Raw genomic sequence first — 18,454 nt, 5'->3', positions numbered from 1 at the left:
GTACTGTTTTTTTCTTTGATTTTCTTTATTATTACAGTATTTGTCACTAAGAGCACTAATAATAATAATAATAATAATAATAATAATAATAATAATAATAATGATTTGTGAATAAAAGTAGAATTACAAGTACAGTACCCAATTTGTGGCATGCTGCATCCAGTATTCTGGCTATATCCTATTCATTGATCTTGTGTCATGTACCCCCGCCCCCCCCCCCCCCCCCCCCCCAAAAAAAAAAAAAAACCCCAAAAAAACCCCCAAAAAACAAATATGAAACAGTTTAGGAACAGTCCAGCAATGTCATGTGAGAGTAATCCTATGTACAGTACTCCACAGATTAAGTTTATTGTTTTACTGACATTATAATAACCAGGATAAAATATGAAACACTGATAACGGCATGTTGACTGACTCGTTGCTCTAAAACAGGTTCACTGCTGTGCGTTACCCGATTGTAATTTAAATAGCGCCCCTTTTAATGTAAACACATAATTAATTCTCTCAATTGTTTCTTTCCTAATTCTTCAGTGTTATTTGCAAGATTTAAAAAGAGGCGTGTCTCCAGACAGAATGCCTTTATGAACCAATGGTGTGTTGTGTAGTGACTACATCCTTTACACAGTAAAGTGATCAGTTTCCTTTAAGGATTGTATAACTAGAAAAAATAGTTTTGATCTAATTTCCTCGTCGTCCAAAAATATAATTCAATTAAGAAACTTCCCTGGTTTAAAATTGCTAATTATAGCGTCGGTAAAGGCAAGTAGCGCGGAAAGAAATAAACTAAACAGTAATGAAATACGCAGTTAACTTAGCTTACTTTCTTTGGGAAAGCTCCGCCTTGAGCGCAAGTACCTTAGGTCTTAGTTTTCCAGCACAAAATGCAGTGCTTTGCCATTGTTGCCGTCTTATTTGCTTTCTTATTCTCTACGTGTTTACGTGTGGCATTATGATAATTTAATGGTATTGACTCGTACATGATCACGCGAATTACAGCAAAACTCAGATTTCTTTTAGTTCTGTCTTACTGAAACGTTGTTTATTTTTATTTTCTTCTTGGTGCAGCAGCCATGTTGAGTTTCAGCAGAGACATGGCGTGAAGTCACATGATGAATAAACTCACAAAAAAAGTGGACATGGTATTCTTCAATTACTGTACACTTAAATGTGTATTTTCGACTAATGTGCTGATTACATTTTTACCAGTTTCAAAATGTTTTCTTGAAATGGTCATATTTTAGTATTCAATTATACGACAAGTTAAAAACTGTAAAGTTCATGAGCAGCACTCTCATAGAGGCAGAATCACCAGCCTGCTTCGCCCACCCTGCTGTACCAATAGATTCGCTAATGCCCGAGCAAGCTCTGCACTAATGTGACGAGCATTTTTACAGCTGGAAATCAGCTAATTAGCTGCAAGATAGACACAAGTATGCATATGTTAATGCTTTGTAAGAATGGTCTCAAAATAATAGATTTACCCTGAGAGGCTGGAGTCTCAATTTGAGGTTGATATTTATGATAATAACTTGCAAAAGTTATTAACCTGAGTGCGAAGGTTGTTGCCAGTTACAAATTTTAGCCATAGAGGGAACGTTGCCAGCTAATTTGCAAGAGATGTGTGTAAAATTTGTAAGGGCCAAACCAATTTTAGGTGACAGACATATTTATTTACTTTGGTTAAATTTGGATTCGGACTTGTGTTGAGGTCTAAAATCTATTTGAAATAGCTTGTTAAAATGTTTAAGGAATTAATATAATACTGTGACAAGTATGTTCTGTTTCAGTTTTGTAATAAACTGCTTCAGTAATCTGCAAGGTGATAGCTGACTTAACCTGTTAATTGCTGTTTGCACTTACAGCATACTTGGAATAAAACGGTAGCAAGTGAAGCCCGTCGGAGACCGCTCCTTGACTGAGAGTAGAAGTAAGTTACTTTACTGTCTGTTGTCTATATAACAACAATTTGTATTAAATGGAACATTTATTAAAATTTTTAATTTCTATAGATAATTTTTTACTACATTTATTAATGACCATCTTATAAGTTATCAATTCACAGAATTCTAGCTTTCATTAGACAATGACACAAAAATCTTTGCAAGAAATTTGTAAATAGCCATGCCTGCCAGCTGCACTGGAGTGTGTTGTTCAGCAGGGTGAAGTTCAAAAGCTTAGTATTTATAATGGTCCTACACTGCAGGGCAAGGATAACAACAAGAAAGGCGCCATATGGCAGAAAATGAGAACCAAACTAGGCATGAATGATATTTATTTATTTAAAGGTAAAACTTCATGAAACTAAAGCTGAGGGAACATGAAGCAACTTTTTCAGAAACAGTGGCTTGAAACCTGGTTTCAGGAGACCTGGAGACCAAGGCAACTTTGCTCTATCAAACCCCACATCTCCCCTGGTGTGCCCAACAGTGGTCTGAAACCAAGTTCCAAGCCACAAAGTGGCTTTGTGTTCCCTCAGCATTAGTCAAGTAGACAAACGTTACACCTAGTGCCTCCTTCAGTTTACTGCTTGGATGTTGAAGAAGGCACTAGCTGCAGTGTTTCTCTACCTGACTTGGCGGCTTGTAGTATGCACTTTAGAGTATATTGAGTGTTTGAAGTTATGGATGATAATGTTTTATTTAGCAAAATGTTATGTATCAGTGTGAAAAATCTAAAAGCATACAAGCTAGGATCTGGTAATCTGAAACTGGGATTGACATTTTTAAAAACATGCAAGTAAATGTAAGTGCGTAAGACTTTAGTGAGGGTGCCAAACAATTCTACTAATCGAGTTCTAAAAAGCCACCCCCACCGACATAATTAGTTTAATGTAATTGCTGTTCAGTAAAAGCTTGTGCACAACAGTGAAAAGTGAGGGGTAATTAATAGTAATATAGCTTTGCACGTGGTACAGTAGGAACATAAAAATGTTTTATCAGCTGTGGGTAGCACTGATTGTACTTACATCAACTAGATGTGATAATCAACCAGACAGAGCATGCAGCCCTGTTTGAAAAATACATCGTAAATTAAAAAAAAAAAAAAAAACGGTATTATTCCCAGGTTTAACAGTTCATTTTGAAACTAAAAAGCACAAACTATACAGTTTCCTACAATGTGCACATTTTATTTACATGTTATTTGCCAGGAACACAATCTTGTCGACCTGCTCTTGATCCAAGGCGGCACGCTTTTTGTTTACATCAAATTCACAAACATTTTCAAAACTGATTCACCAGTAGTCAGGCTGGGACCAACAAATCAGATGCTAGTTAACACTTATTGCAAGAAAAGAACACAGCCACTGCTTGTCTTTGGCAGAAATACTGTAAATAGCAAGGGAGAGCGTGCGGTGCAGTTGATAAACTTAACTAATGTTATTAACTATGCACATAACTAAAATGTAATTGTTGAATCGATTATCCAGTGTTTATCTCGATTTATGCAATGAAGAATGGAATTGATTGAAAAATTTATTTTCAAGTTAATCGTAGCAGCCCTACTGTGCATCATTTAATTTATATTTAGGCATCATAGTGAGGGGGCCTAGCATGTTTCTTCAGCTGCTGAGAATGAACAGTTTCACAGCGACACTGCGTTACCCTCTGGCCATATCAATAATATTGACCACACGCTTTGTGGTGGAGTTGTCACATTTGGTATATTTGCTACAATTTACTCAAACAGGTTCCATTCCATTTAACATCATTCAAGCAAAAATTCAAGCAGCTCGGCTTTGTTTGATGACTTGTGACCATCCATCTTCCTCTTGATCACATTCCAGAGGTTTACAATGGGGTTCAGGTCTGGAGATTGGGCTGGCCATGACAGGGTCTTGATCTGGTGGTCCTCCATCCACACCTTGATTGACCTGGCTGTGTGGCATGGAGCATTGTCCTGCTGGAAAAACCAATCCTCACAGTTGGGGAACATTGTGAGAGCAGAAGGAAGCAAGTTTTCTTCCAGGACAACCTTGTACTTGGCTTGATTCATGCGTCCTTCACAAAGACAAATCTGCCCGATTCCAGCCGCTGAAGCACCCCCAGATCATCACCGATCCTCCACCACATTTCACAGTGGGTGTGAGACACTGTGGCTTGTAGGCCTCTCCAGGTCTCCATCTAACCATTAGATGACCAGGTGTTGGGCAAAGCTGAAAATTGGACTCATCAGAGAAGATGACCTTACTCCAGTCCTCTACGGTCCAATCCTTATGGTCTTTTGCAAACCTCAGCCTGGCTTTTCTTTGCTTCTCATTGATGAAGGGCTTTTTTCTAGCTTTGCACGACTTCAGTCTTGCCCCTAGGAGCCTGTTTCGAACCGTCCTCGCCGTGCAGTTCACCCCATCTGCCGTTTGCCATTCTTTTTGTAGGTCATTTGATGTCATCCTACGGTTGCTGAGTGATATTCGAATGAGTTGGCGGTCATCCCGGTCAGCGGAGAGTCGTTTTCGCCCTCTGCCGGTCTGAAGCTTTGTTGTCCCCAATGTGTGCTGCTTGACCTTTTTCTTATGAACCGCCGTCTTTGAAATTTTAAGGATGGAAGCAACCCGACGCTCACTGTATCCCTCTGCCAGTAAAGCCAGAATTGAACCCTTCTTTTCCTCACTCAAAACTTTCCTTTTCAACTCTTTGGGCATGGTCAATAGTTATTTTTTTATTCCAATTACTTTTGAGGTACTACTAGCACTGTTTTGCCATCCAGCTGGTCCTATTGCAAGAGGATAGTGATGACCACAGGAGTGGTTTTTATACTTTTCCTTATTAAATAAGATTTGGTTCAAGTGATCCCCTAATCAGTACCTCATTCAGTAGAATGAGGTGTGCCTGTTTTGGAATTCAACAGACACTGGAATGAAATGGCTGCCATACATGTAGAGATAATGATTTAAGAAAAATTTGCAGTGGTCTCTTAATTTTTTCCAGAGCTGTATATATATATATATATATATATATATATATATATATATATATATATATATATATATATATATATATATACAGTGCCTTGCAAAAGTATTCAGACCCCTGACCAATTCTATCATATTACTGAATTACAAATGGAACATTGAAATTTCGTTCTGTTCGATATTTTATTTTAAAACTTTTACTTGAGTATGGTTTGCAAAAGACCATAAGGATTGGACCGTATGGTTATCTGTGAAAATATAGTTTTGCAGTATAACTTTTATCGCTATACTGTCTCTCTTAATAGTTGCTTTTACTGAAGTTTTAGTTATTGACCTTGACAATTTCTTTGCAGCTGGGAATCTTTACTAATATTTCTATATGTGAAAACTTTTTTAAATATGACATCTAGCTAGAACAATGAAATTACTACTATACATTTTTTTACAACAGGCTTTCTTATTAAAAAATAAAAATAACTTTTGTTTTAGAAAGTTGGATTTTAGAAAAATTTGTTTCTTCGGCAGCAAAGGGGAGAAGGTACAGCCGCATACAATTCAGCTGGGGGTAAGTTTTACAAAAAGTAGTAAATTACACGTTAGCTTAACTCTGCTATGAATAGTAATAGTACACGGCTGTCAGGAGAACTACCTACAACATGTCGAGATAAAATCTTAATAATGTACAAAACACCATATTTAATAACATTGAGTTATACTTTCCTTAACACAAGTAACTGAGTATCAGAATCCATGTATATATGTATCAATAAGTCAATCAGTCTTTATTGTATATAGCGCCTTTCATAGTGGACCATCATCACAAAACACTTTATCAATCAGTGGGAGCATCAACCATCAAAGCTGGGAGAGAGTTCCAAAGAGTCAGAGCCATGAAGCTAAATGAAGGTTGTCCAAGTGTGGTGCACTTTTGCTTGGGGATAACAAGCAGGCCAGAGTCGGATAACCTCAGCTTGCGGGCAGGGACATAGCAGTTCAGTAGGTTGAGGTGGTACTTGGGGCCTGTATGATGAAGGGCATTGTAGGTGAGCAGGAGAGTTTTGAAAATAATCCTGAACTTTACAGGTAGCCAGTGCAGTTGGGCAAGGTGGGGGGGTGATGTTATTACATTTTTTTACATCTGGTAAGGATCCTGGCAGAGGCATTGTGGACTAGCTGCAGTCGGTTTATGGTTGGTGCTGGTAGAGCACCATATAGAGAGTTGCAGTAGTCGAATCGAGAGGAGACAAATGCATGACAAAGTATCTCTGCATCTGGGAGGGAAAGGTGGGGACGGACTTTGGAGATGTTTTGAAGATGGTAGAAGGAATATTTGACCACGGAAGAGATGTGGACATCAAAGGAGAGGTTAGTGTCAAGAAGAACACCAAGGCTTCGTACTGTGGGGGAAGGCAGCAGCAGACAGTTTCCGAGGTTCAGGGCAGCTATATTGAGATTATTAAATTGAGTTTTTGATCCTTCTAGAAGGAGTTCAGATTTGTTAGTGTTCAGTTGAAGAAAATTGGCAGATGTCCAGGCCTCAATGTCTTGAAAGCAAGCAGAGAGCCGGATCATGGGAGAGGGGCTAGCAGGGTCGAGTTTAAAGTAGAGCTGGGTGTCGTCAGCATAGGAGTGAAATATGAGGTTGTGATGGCGACACCACAATTGACTGGGTTTGCAACACCACTGTGTCCATCATAGAAAACAGACTGCATGCGTCCGGATAGGTAAGAGGACATCCAGGAGAGACAGGTTCCAGAGATTCCAGCATACTTCTAAAGGTGGTCAAAAGAATGCCATGATCTATGGTGTCAAAAGCAGCTGTTAGGTCAAGGAGGACAAGCACAGAGGGAGCACCAGCATCAGCATTGAGCAGGAGCTCATTCACAATCTGGAACAGAGCAGTTTCAGTACTGTAATGCGGCCGGAAACCAGACTGTAGAGATTCAAGCAGATTGTTGTCCATGAGATGTTTTTTCAGCTGACTGGTTACAGCCCTTTCGAGAGTTTTTGAGAGAAAAGGGAGATGGGACGGAAATTAAATAAGTCAGCTGGGTCAAGGGACGGTTTTTTGAGTACCGGGCTACCCGGGCAAGCTTAAGGGCAGCAGGAACTGAGCCAGAGTCCAGGGACAGGTTGAGAGTGTGCATAATGGAGGAAGCAAGATGAAGCACAGAGATGGACAAGGTTAGTCAGCCAGGGGTCTAGGGGGCATGTGGCAGAAGTTGATTTCTACAGAAAGCCTGAAATATCAACAATAAAGAGAGGGGAGGGTGAGGGGACAACTGGAAGACCGTCAAGGTAGTGAAGTAGTAAACTGGGTTTGTGGTGGGAGAGCGTAGAATAGATGTTGTCGATTTTGTTCCGAAAGAAAGAGGAGAAATCATGACAGGTAAGAGAGGAGGATGGACGGGAGATTGATCTGTCGGTGGCTGGATGTAGGATTTGGTGAATGGTCTTAAAGAGAACATTGGGTTTACCGTGTCACATAGTTATGATTTCAGAGAAGAATTTCACCCTGGCTGCGGCAGGCGCACGCCTATAGCTCGTGAGATGGTCGGTCCAGATCTCTGTGAACTGTTAGTCCAGATTACCTCCGCTTATGCTCGAGCTTGCAGCAGGCAGATTTCAGCAGTCGAAGTTCGAGGGTGTACCATGGGCAGTTTCGATCTTTTTTGACGGCTCTGGTTGTAAGCGGGGCAACAGAGTAAGGGTGGTGCTGTAGAGGGTCATCGCATCATCAACTGAGGACGGGAGAGTACCAGTTAGAGGGGATGCAGAGACACATTCTGAGAGTTCAGAGGATTCAGCAGATTCTTGGGATGGAAGGAGACAACAGTATCAGTAGCGGAGGAAGGGGAGCAGGGAGATTAATATTAGCAGTGATTAGGAAATGTTCAGAGATAGAGAGACATCTTAGACTGAGAGATTGGAGACGTCAAGGCCCCTGTGTGTCCTTGAGCGTGAGTGGGGATGTTGACAGATGGAGAAAGTGCAAGTTAGTCCAGAAGAGCGTTGAAGTCGATCACTAGGGGGGAGGAAAACAAGTCAACATGAATGTTGAGGTCACCTAGGAGTAGGATTTTGTCAGTTGAAGTGCAGACGAGGGAGAGGAATTCTGAAAACTCTGCAATAAAAGCAGAGTTGCTCTTAGGTGGACGGTAGATAACAACAAGGGTGAGGGACTTGGGAGAGGGGAGCTTGATGGCGAGATGCTCAAATGAAGAAAAAGCAGGCAAAGAAAGAACGGAGGAAGAGAGCACAGAATTTGCAATAACAGCAGTCCCCCGCCTCGGCCATTGAGGTGAGGTTTGTCAAAGGGAATAGGCTTTGGTGTGGCTAGATGCAGCGAGTGCATGTCGTTTACAGATTGCCAGGTTTCATCTAGACAGAGAAGATCAAGATTGGTATAGGTTATAAGTAGGGGTCTGCTCAATTCGTGAAATACAGGATTGTCCGCTAAATTAACCTTTAAAATATTATTCAAAATAAAGTGTGAATTACTGATAAAAATAGTTTGTTTTAAAACTTCTCTGTGGTCACTGCGATGCATAAGCAGCTTAGTGTGATGCAAAAACACTTCCTTCTTTATGTGGCCATGTTATAATTAAATCCAATCGCTGACTTGTTGAATGAGTGTCCATCTACTTTGGGTATGATGTAACGTTACAGTACATGCAACATCAGTTTCGTTGAACTAAAACATATCGAAGGCGGCATTACTTAAAATAAACGGAATATGACTGATAAATACATTTCCGCTCAGGAGCGTGTGAAGCAGTTCCCGACAGGACTCTTACATGGTAAATTGTTTTGTTCATCTTGCAATGTGGCACTAGATTTTTCAAGAAAAAACATGATCGATCGACACATTGCTTCAAAATTTCATATCAAATGTAAATCTACTGCAGAAGCTACTGCCCAAAATAAAAAGCAAGCAACAGTTACATCAATGTTTAAAAGAGCAACTGAAAGCAGTTCAGCAAGAAGAGAAACAATGTTTGAGCTAGTGGAGGCCTTCACTGCTGCCAACATACCTTTGGAAAAAATTGATAATCCAAAACTAAGGGAGTACTTCAACAAATACGTAGCAAATACTGGAAGTTTTCCATGTGCAAACAAACTTCGCCAGGATTATTTACCAACATGCTTTGCATTCTGAGTCTGTTAAATCTGCACTGGCGGAATGCAGTTCAGTTTCAGTTGTAGCTGACGAAGCAACAGACGCACAGGATAACTGTATACTCCACATTTTATTTGTACCTGGCAGCTGGAACGACAATGACCTGATCGTGTTTTTAACAGCCTGTTCAACTTGAGTGTGTAAATTTCTCAACTATAGCGCAAGCCACAGTAAAGGCTGTTGTAAACTATGGCTTAGAATTCAACAAGGTCTCTGCATTTATCTCTGACAATGCGATGTACATGAATAAAGCGTTTTCTGATGTGCTGCATGGAATGATGCCGAATGGAATTCACCTTACCTGCAATGCACATATTCTTTCCTTGGCTTGTGATGCCTGGCGTACAAGTTTCCATGATGTGGATATCCTGGTTTCTTCTTTAAAAAAAACATTTAAGCATTGTCCAATTCATAAATTATGATACCGGGAGTCAATTGCCAATCAAAGTGACAAAGTTTCTGCAGCAGTGTCGCTTCCACTAGAACCAGTGATTACCAGGTGGAATTCTTGGTTTAATGCAGTGAGTTACCATGCAAAGAAAACAGTACTACCAGCAATTTGTTTGCGACGAGCTTGAAGTCACACCAGGCACCAGTCTTTGCTTAAAATCTGTGATCTTTTAAAACAGAGTGACATTGCTGACCAAGTGAAATTTGTGGCTAAAAATGCAAGCAGATTCGTGCAGCTTCTGACTTGGTTTGAAAGTCGGAAAGTTTTTATCCACCAAGCAAACAACAAAGTGGTTGATCTGATAAGCTGGGTTGAGTATATGGCATCGCAACAACTTTCAGGCTGCCAAGACAAAACCCGCCGCAGACATCAAGTGTTCCAGTCAATCGCAGCAAAGTTAAATCAGTACTAAAAGTACGACCAGTTAAAGCCACCTCGAATTTAAACAGCCTGCTGCCTACTTTTTAAGCGCTGTTTGCATTTTTGACCCAAGTCAGGCATCTTTTCTGTGTTTTGACACCAGTCTACTTAAAGCAATACCTGGATGGCAGAAAGAATATGACTACGAATGTGCTGCGTACTTGAACTATGTCAAAGAACTGCAGATGCCAGTAAAAGTGACTGAGTTTTGGGACTCGCTTTCTGACCGTTTTCCATGTCTCTACAAGTTGACAAAGCGCTGCCTTACAATTCCGGTGAATTCAGTGGATGCCGAATGTGCCATTTCAATGTATGGCAAGTGTTCACACCCCAGAGACAGAGGATGTCAGCTGCAACATGCTGACATTTAAAAAATAAGACGCCCCGTTTTATGAAGGTAAACATAAATATGTATTCTTGAGCCTTGGAGGTAATATATTGTTTTCTGTATTGTATGAATACAGCTGTGAAATATCAGCGTATTTTGCTATTTATGCCATGATAGACCCGCAAAAAATAAAAAAAAAATTATCCGATTTAAGTAGACCCGTAGTTATAAGATCACTGAGAAGCAGAGATTTGTTAGTAGCCTTTAGTAGCCACTTGGAGGGATTTAGAAAAGGTCCTTGCTCCACCTATCCTTGCTGTGACTGCAATAGCTCTGACTGCCCTTGGACTTGTGGCCCAGACTAACCTTCGACTGGCTGGTGCTTAGAACGGCCACCAGTTTATACTATCCTGTCAGCCTGGAGCCCTATACACACATTTCTAATCATCCTCCCAGTTCAACACAGCCAAACACACAAAGGAAATCTAAATTACTATGTTTTTAAGTGCAGCTTGCTTTACCTTAGCAATCAAGAGAATAGTGCCTGAGATTTGTTTGTTTGACTGTTTTATGCAAGTGTTTTCTGTTTACCCTTTTATTATGTGCCTGAGTTCAACTCTGTTAGCTATTCAGCGGTAATTTCCATCTCCAGTCTCGCAATAGCTATTCATTTTAACTAGAAAATAAGTATTTTTACAGCTGTTGCTAGATAAATCACATCTGAAAATGTCTGCTGTAGCTATTCAAAACAAGTTCAGCAGTGCTAAGCCAATCCCACTGTTTTTACTATGACACTCAAAATGACAGCTGCGGTAGTTCTAGGTATATATATGTATGTATGTGTGTGTATCTATATATATAACCCTGGGTCTACTGATGGTTTGAAATGTTTTATATGTGTAAAAAGCACAGATGCCTAGCTGCCAAATAAGTGGATAAAAATGCATTTAAAAATTGTGATGCGCCGAAAAGACAGCTCATTTTCTGTTGTTCTGTGGTGGTAGGCCTGGTTACCAACAGTTTCGTAACATTGACTTCTGTTATGTGGTGGTCATACTGTTGTCTGGGTATGTATGTTAAATATTGTTTTCTTTGTTTTCCAGGTCTGTATGAATCGACATGAAATTTTGGGTCCCGATCAAATCCTTATTTAAGTGAATAATGTGATCCCTTCTACAATCTGGTTTGTTTTGGAATCCTGCAGGATTTTTTGTCAAGTCAGTGTAAATCTGACTGCATTCCTGGCACAGAGTCATGTGATTGTTATTTTCTAACTAGTATTTATGAAAAACAAAAGCAAGACTTTGCTTATCCAACTGGTGCCATGCTGAATTATGAAGTAGTTGAACAGTAAATAAAACGGCAAAACAATCACACAGAGCTATTTCACGAAAGAAAATGTGCACATGCCAAAAAAGCTGAAAGTTGATCAAAACCAACACAAAAAGAGCTAAGTGAAAAATTCAGAAATCGGAAGGCAAACAGTTTCGGACATTACGAAAAGAAAATGTGTCTACTTAAAGCAACATGGAGAAAACGTCAAGTTAGACCAATAAACGTTCTTCATTGGGAATGGTTTAAAAAGGCTTGTGCAAAATGCTTCAGACCAAAGCACTTGAATTTGCAAACCATCTGAATATTGAAGATTTCAAGGCTTCCAGTGGATGGCTAGGGAGTTGGTGATCACGTTGTGCTATTAAATTCAGCCAGCTTTCCAGTGATTCAACCAATGTAAATTTAGAGAGTGTGTCTGAATTCAAAGCAAAACTGGCTGAACTCTGCTGGTGATGACGTTGGTGACATTTTTAATTGTGATGAAACTTGCCTTTGGTTGAGGTTGTTGCCTGACTGAACACTAGCTCAGGTGACTGATGAATGTAAGCGAAGCAAAGGTGCAAAGGAAAGGCTAACTGTTATTCTGTTACAGTGCAACTGGAGAGGAGTCCATATATATATTTATAGGAAAAGCTGCAAAGCCTCTGTGTTTTGGACACACTGATCCAGCAACACTACCTGTCACCTGGACAGGCAATAACAAAGCCTGGATGACAACTGCACTTTTTTGTGCCTGGCTCAAGGAGCTGAACAAAATGATGCACACGAAGAAACGTAACATTTTACTTCTGCTTGACAATGCAACCTCTCATTGCATTGAGCAGTGTGCAAATGCTGCTTCTGCCTCCAAACACGACCAGCTTTTTACAGCCTCTGGAGCAGGGCATTATTCAGCTTTACCGCATATTCTGCTTTACCGTATGCATATGAATGACTGGGAACAGCAGCTTTTGGCTCAACACCTGAATCCAGCCACCACCAATGCATTGACTTTTAAAGACCAGTCAGATGTTGAAGAATAAACTTCAGCTTCACCGTTATCAATCAGTGAGGCACTGAATACGCTTGGGGGGTCTGAGAATAACCATTCTACAGAGCAATCCTGCTGCAGCATTTTATTAGACTGGCTGAAAAAAACATTGACCACAAAATTGAAAGCTGTAAATCATTTCACCTTTTTTAGGTACAGTATTAGATGTTTTACAGTACCTCTATAAACCACCACACAGTATAATCCTGAGCAATTTTCCAGTGCCAAGTGATTAGACAGGTTATACTGTATCTAGTGCTTATTGAGTTCAGTTGGTTTTTACATTCTTTCAGCACAAGTTCTTGAGAGTACCAGAAGCTGGTGTTATAAGGGGCATATATCTGAATGTTAAACTTTTTTTCAATGTCCATGCAGGCCCTGTACTTTTTCTATTTACAGGGAATGTCAATGACAAAGAAGAAAAATAAGATTAGTATACAATTGTCATATATGCTTGCAGCAAACTCTAAAAAGATGCTTATTGGTGTTACAGACTATAGCTTTTTGTTCAAAATTGTATTGTACTAAGGGGGAGTCTCATTTGGGAATTTATGATAAATGTAAAACATCTGTTGCAGTCACAAATAGAAATATGTAATTTTTGGTCCTAGTACTTTCAGCTATTTGCATGTTCTGGCAGTTGTACAGTACTTCAGGTAGCGAGTTTGCTGAGGCCTTGGAAGTTTCACTGCAGTAGTACTCAGAAAGACTACATAGGAAATCTAGCAGGAAGATTTTTTTTTTTGTTCATAAAACCTTTGTGGATTATTTGAACTGTGACAAAAGTGCATAGCTAACCAGGGGAGCAGACTTCAGGTAATGTAAATACAATCTGAATAAGACAAGGCCATCCCTTATGGGACATACTGTGTTTGTTCACAAGCAACTAGAAAATAGTCATTCAATTACTTCCTGTGAGGGAAGTCACTGGCACTACAACTACAAATATCTCATAAACCATTTCAGCTGGCAATTTCGTTGTATGTGTAATGTCACCTTTCAGTTAGACCTGAGAAATAAAGCCCCTTTCACACTGGCATCCTGCCCGGGTCCTGGCTGCCCAGGTCACAGTCCTGCGCAGTGTGAAACCACGTACCTGGGTAGTACCCAGGTTAACTCTGGTCCCAGCGACCCACCTCAGAATGTAGGTTGACACGCTTTGACCCTGGTTGAGCAAGACCAAGTGCATGATGGCCATTGTACTTGTGTCTGTCACTGAGGTCAAAAGCAGTGTGAAGTCGTGTACTCAACACCGACTAGAGCATGCCAGTGTGAGAGCGGCTTAAGGTGGCTGTTGCATAGCAACATCTCATCAAATGGAGTCCACCCGTGTATATATGTCACACATTGCTACATGTGCCTAGATAACCCACTTATTAATTTGTTAATATTCTTTAGCACTGGTATAAGTATCAAGACAATCAGAATGTGAGGATGTATGTCAAACTTGCATAGCTACTGCTTACAGCTGGTCACTCCGAAGTGCTTTTTTTGATCGAAAGTGCTTTCACTAGTGTTTGTACCGAGTTTTAGGTTGTTTTTTGAAAAATGCAATTATTGCAGAAAACAGACAACCTATTAGTATAAGTGGCCATTAAAAAAAAAAAAAAAAAACATGTTTTTGCAAGATGTGTACATTAGGACTAAACACCAGTAAATTATGCAACTTCATACAAAAGGTTTGAAGGGCTTTTTAGAAGTTGTTTAAAGTCTTTGAAGTTTACGCTTTGATCTACAGTGGTAGCCATAGCCAGCTACCTGTCGCGAGACTGTCACATTGCTGTAACGCAAATAGGTGACAAGGTTCCAGTGCTTTTTTTCTGACCAGCTTTGAATCAGCTGCACATCATTAGTCCTGCCACTAGGTGGCAAAATAACACAAACTATACTAAGTATCAAAAGAAACGTACCACTTATATTTGGATAAAATTCACTAGATGTGATTGAAAAATGACAAACTCTTAGAGCAGGTGCAGTGACTTTTTATTGTGCTGATTTAACTGCAGTGTACAAAATTGAAGGCATATGAAAGAAAAGGTCTTTATAAAATGTACACAAAGTTTAAAAGATTTTAAAATATTTTATTTTCAGGATGTTTCAGGCAAAAGCCCTCCTTCAGCTGTTTAAAAAGTAAAGTATAAAATCGACAGATCTACTCCAAAAGGTGGTGTTCACTTAACAATTATGTGGCCATTGTGGAATAGGAGAAAAGGCGTGGTGTATCCTTGAACAGGTGTGTATGTGAATGAGCAAAAATGCAGAGAATGTGTTGATTTTATAGTTGAATTCTTGCGAGCTGATTTGATGAAACAGGACAAATGTTTTTCTGTATTGTGGTTCCACTGATAGTGTATCTGAAAAGGAACTAGAGTTGACATGCTGTTTATAAACAGCAAAGGGGAAGTGCAGTGCCTTGAAAAGACATTCACAGAATTTGGAATTGATAACTTTCAGGAGAAAATTATTTGTCTGTGTGCTAATGGTGCAGCAGTTAATATAGAGCAGAGGAAGAAACTGGCAACCTTGCTACGGCATGTATTTAATTAATACAATTTAACCTGTTAAACCTGCCGTGGAATGGCCCTCCAGGACTGTCATTGGATCCCCTTGGAATAGACCAAAACAGCTTAGGGAACTCCAGGATTTCGGTGAGGCCATGGAGGAGGTCAGAAAACCAGAGAAGCACGTGAGACTCTGGCTGCAACACATAACCAATGCACTACACTCACTAGTGAGCTCTTGCCCACCACTTTTACTTGTTTAGTAGCCCTGGTAGCTCAGTCTGGCACTGCACCTGACTACAAAATGTAAAACATGCAAAAGCTGACAAGTTTTTAATGTGTGCTTCCCATGCTGTTCTACCAAATACACATCAAGCCAGTTATTATGTAGCCTACAAATTGAAACTACTGAATTTTGTTTTACCTGGAGTTCTTCACAGAATGTCAGAAGCCGAATGATGACAATCCATCTGCAACAAACCAGTTCCTTAGGTTCACTGGCAGTCTTAAAGATGAGAAGGGAGTTTTCCTTTCAAGTGAGCCTTCCAGTCATCTTGCAGTAACTTGATTGACATGCATTTGATCCCGAGCGAGCTTGGGAGAAATTATTTTCAAACAAACCTCTGAGACTATTAACTGAAAATAACTCTGATTCTGAGTGATGTGACCAAGAGGCAAAGGGCCTGATACAAAATAACTCTGATTCTGAGTGATTTGATCAAGAGACAAAGCCTGATACAAAGCTGGCATTATCAGTGCTTTATTAATAAACACATTCCTGTTAAAGTGATTACAGCTACCAGAATAATTCCTATTGTGCATTTCCATGTCCGGTTCTGAAAGAAATGTGTTGTTGTAAACACGTTTTTTTTTTATTTTTTATTTTACAACGTGATATCTGGTACTATACTTGGTTACAGAAACTTCTGTTTGATTTCAATGGAGATATTGTTGAACTTGTTTGGCCATTTCACCTGGAGGATTGCATTGTCTCCACCTCTTCAATAGCTCATTTCCTGTCAATAAAAAGCAACCGGCTGCTTCCCCAATTGTCTGTTAGTTTTCAGTCAACGTGTTTTGAACCAGAAGGTGCTGCTGAGTTTAAATGACCCAGGAAGTGACATTCCCTGTGCAAAAGGCAATGAAAATTCCTTGAACTTAAGCAGTAACAACATGCTTTGTAGCTAATGGAATTGCAAAATGGGTAAGATTTATGGAATTATTTTGTTAGCTACAATTACTTTAAAGGTTTTATTGTAGAGCAGTGGTCCTCAAAGTAATTTGGGCACAAGTATAAATTGATCTTACTTGGCTGTTTCCAGGCGTGCTGCGCTTATTCTTTAAATAATTTATATAAAATACGCAATGCAAATATTTTTTAAATAGCATATTTACACAGATAACCGTGAGTAAACTAAAATAAAAGAGGACAGTGTCTCACTTTGTTTCAGTTTGGCAAATTTGTCAACGCTACTCTGTTTTAAAGATCACCCATCTCCAGAACAATTATTCAGAGAAAGTGGATTCGTAACTAAATCTATTATGGTATAAATTTAAATATATAGAGAGACAATTACATTCTAAATACTGAAATGTATTTTTATCAATAACAGTCAGCGAAATTTAGTGCTTAACTGGCATATTAACACCCAGCCTCTGCTCACGAATGATTGGACAGCTGTCAGATCTTTCACTTTCCCATTGGCTACTCACTTGCCTTCAATTTTCATTTAGAATATCGTGAATGGCATCTGCTTGCTTATGATTGTACAGTTGCATAAAACTTGGCAGATATTTCACTGTCCTATTGGTTAAACTTACTGTTAGTACCTGCAACTGAAACTGACACAGTTTATGTCTCACCCAGCTAACTTATGATTGGGCTACCACAGAGACAATGCAGCTGTTCAATTGGTTGATCATATCGCAGAGGCCCTTCAGGGAAAAAAAAAAAATGTCAAGTACGTACAACACAGCATAAGGGAGCAGCACTGTCAACAGAGTGCTGTGACGCTTTTGTAAAACGTTTAAAGCTTTATTTGTTTTCCTACACTACGACCTGCCAGAAATGTGTTCACGAGCCATAATTTAGGAACTGCTGCCACGGGCACCACTTTGAGACCACTGGTGTAGTGCAAGATACTATTTTTCTGCAAGTGAACATTTATTTTTTATTTTAATAAATGTTATTGTTACACAACAGTTGTACTTAAATTTGATTTAACAATATTTGTTCTGTTGGTAATAAAATAAATATCAAAAAGCTTTGAGAAACAGTCAATGTCAGCTAAATAAATTGTATATTATTTATTGGGTTCATTTTTCCTTCTCAAAACGGATTTATAAATAATATGACATTTAAGTCATGTAAAATGCTTTAGGTTCGACCTTTAAACTAATGCATGTCAATTATTTAATAAACCTTACGATATTGTTTACGAAAATGTATTCTGTTTTTGAAAGCAGTGAATGCGAGGAAAGTCTTGGATTTAGACACTGCTACACAGTATTTAAAATTGGTGAGCCAAATTTTACCCTTCTATGAAAATACAGATTATTGTTCAATTGTAAGAGAACAGTTGCTTGCATTTCTTGCACTGTATTCCCCCAGAGTGCACATATGTACAACACTGCAAAATTCATTGAAATAAATAAAATAATTTCTGTTTGAGCATTTTGCACAACCCCTAACCAACACATTGTTCTGTTTTTTGTCATAGCAGATGGTGGTGCTATTGAGGATACTGGAGATGGAAGCTCTCAGAAATGCAAAGCAACATTGGAATTGCACAAGGAAGTCCTGGTTCTTCAAAAAGAAAAACTACTGTTAGAAAATGAAAACCTTCAACTACAAATTGAAAAACTAAAACTGCGAAAGGAAAACGTGGTTAATTAAGCAAATCTACAGCCATACATTAAATTAACTACCATTACATTTTAAAGTTGTTAGCCTGCAGCACACAATGGTATCGAAAGATATCATATTTATTGTTTTAGCTTTAAGAAATAATTCAGAAAAACCAATCCCAAAACTAGAAATGAAAATGTGCCTTTATATTTAGGTATTCTTTAACTGTATAAACACATCCATATTTAGTCATTTTATTTTATACATTTGCCATATACTTGATTTTATATACATTATTCCTTATTTTACAATGTTATGTTTTCATTTACATTTTACTATGTTACATTATACCTTTTTCCTTTTGTTCTATTGTTAAAATGGAAATAAAAATATAATGCTCCTAATTTTTTTTTTTTTTTTATGGAGGATTGAATTATATATTCTGTGACATA

The 18,454-nt window shown here is 38.9% G+C and overlaps 1 long non-coding RNA gene across 1 annotated transcript in view; it reads left to right on the top strand.

The window, feature by feature from the left end:
• LOC121325103 overlaps positions 1–14,604 on the top strand; it is a 26,322-nt gene extending 11,718 nt beyond the window's left edge. Inside the window, exons 5-6 of the long non-coding RNA XR_005951316.1 lie at positions 1,863–1,927; positions 11,392–14,604. This is a non-coding gene — a long non-coding RNA (uncharacterized LOC121325103). The remainder of the gene's footprint in view (positions 1–1,862; positions 1,928–11,391) is intronic.
• The last annotated feature ends 3,850 nt before the right edge of the window (positions 14,605–18,454 follow it).

Source organism: Polyodon spathula, chromosome 13, assembly GCF_017654505.1.
Source record: "Polyodon spathula isolate WHYD16114869_AA chromosome 13, ASM1765450v1, whole genome shotgun sequence".
NCBI classification, from domain to species: domain Eukaryota; kingdom Metazoa; phylum Chordata; class Actinopteri; order Acipenseriformes; family Polyodontidae; genus Polyodon; species Polyodon spathula.
The sequence above is the reverse complement of the archived record's forward strand: the minus strand, read 5'-3'. Positions and strand labels throughout refer to the sequence as shown.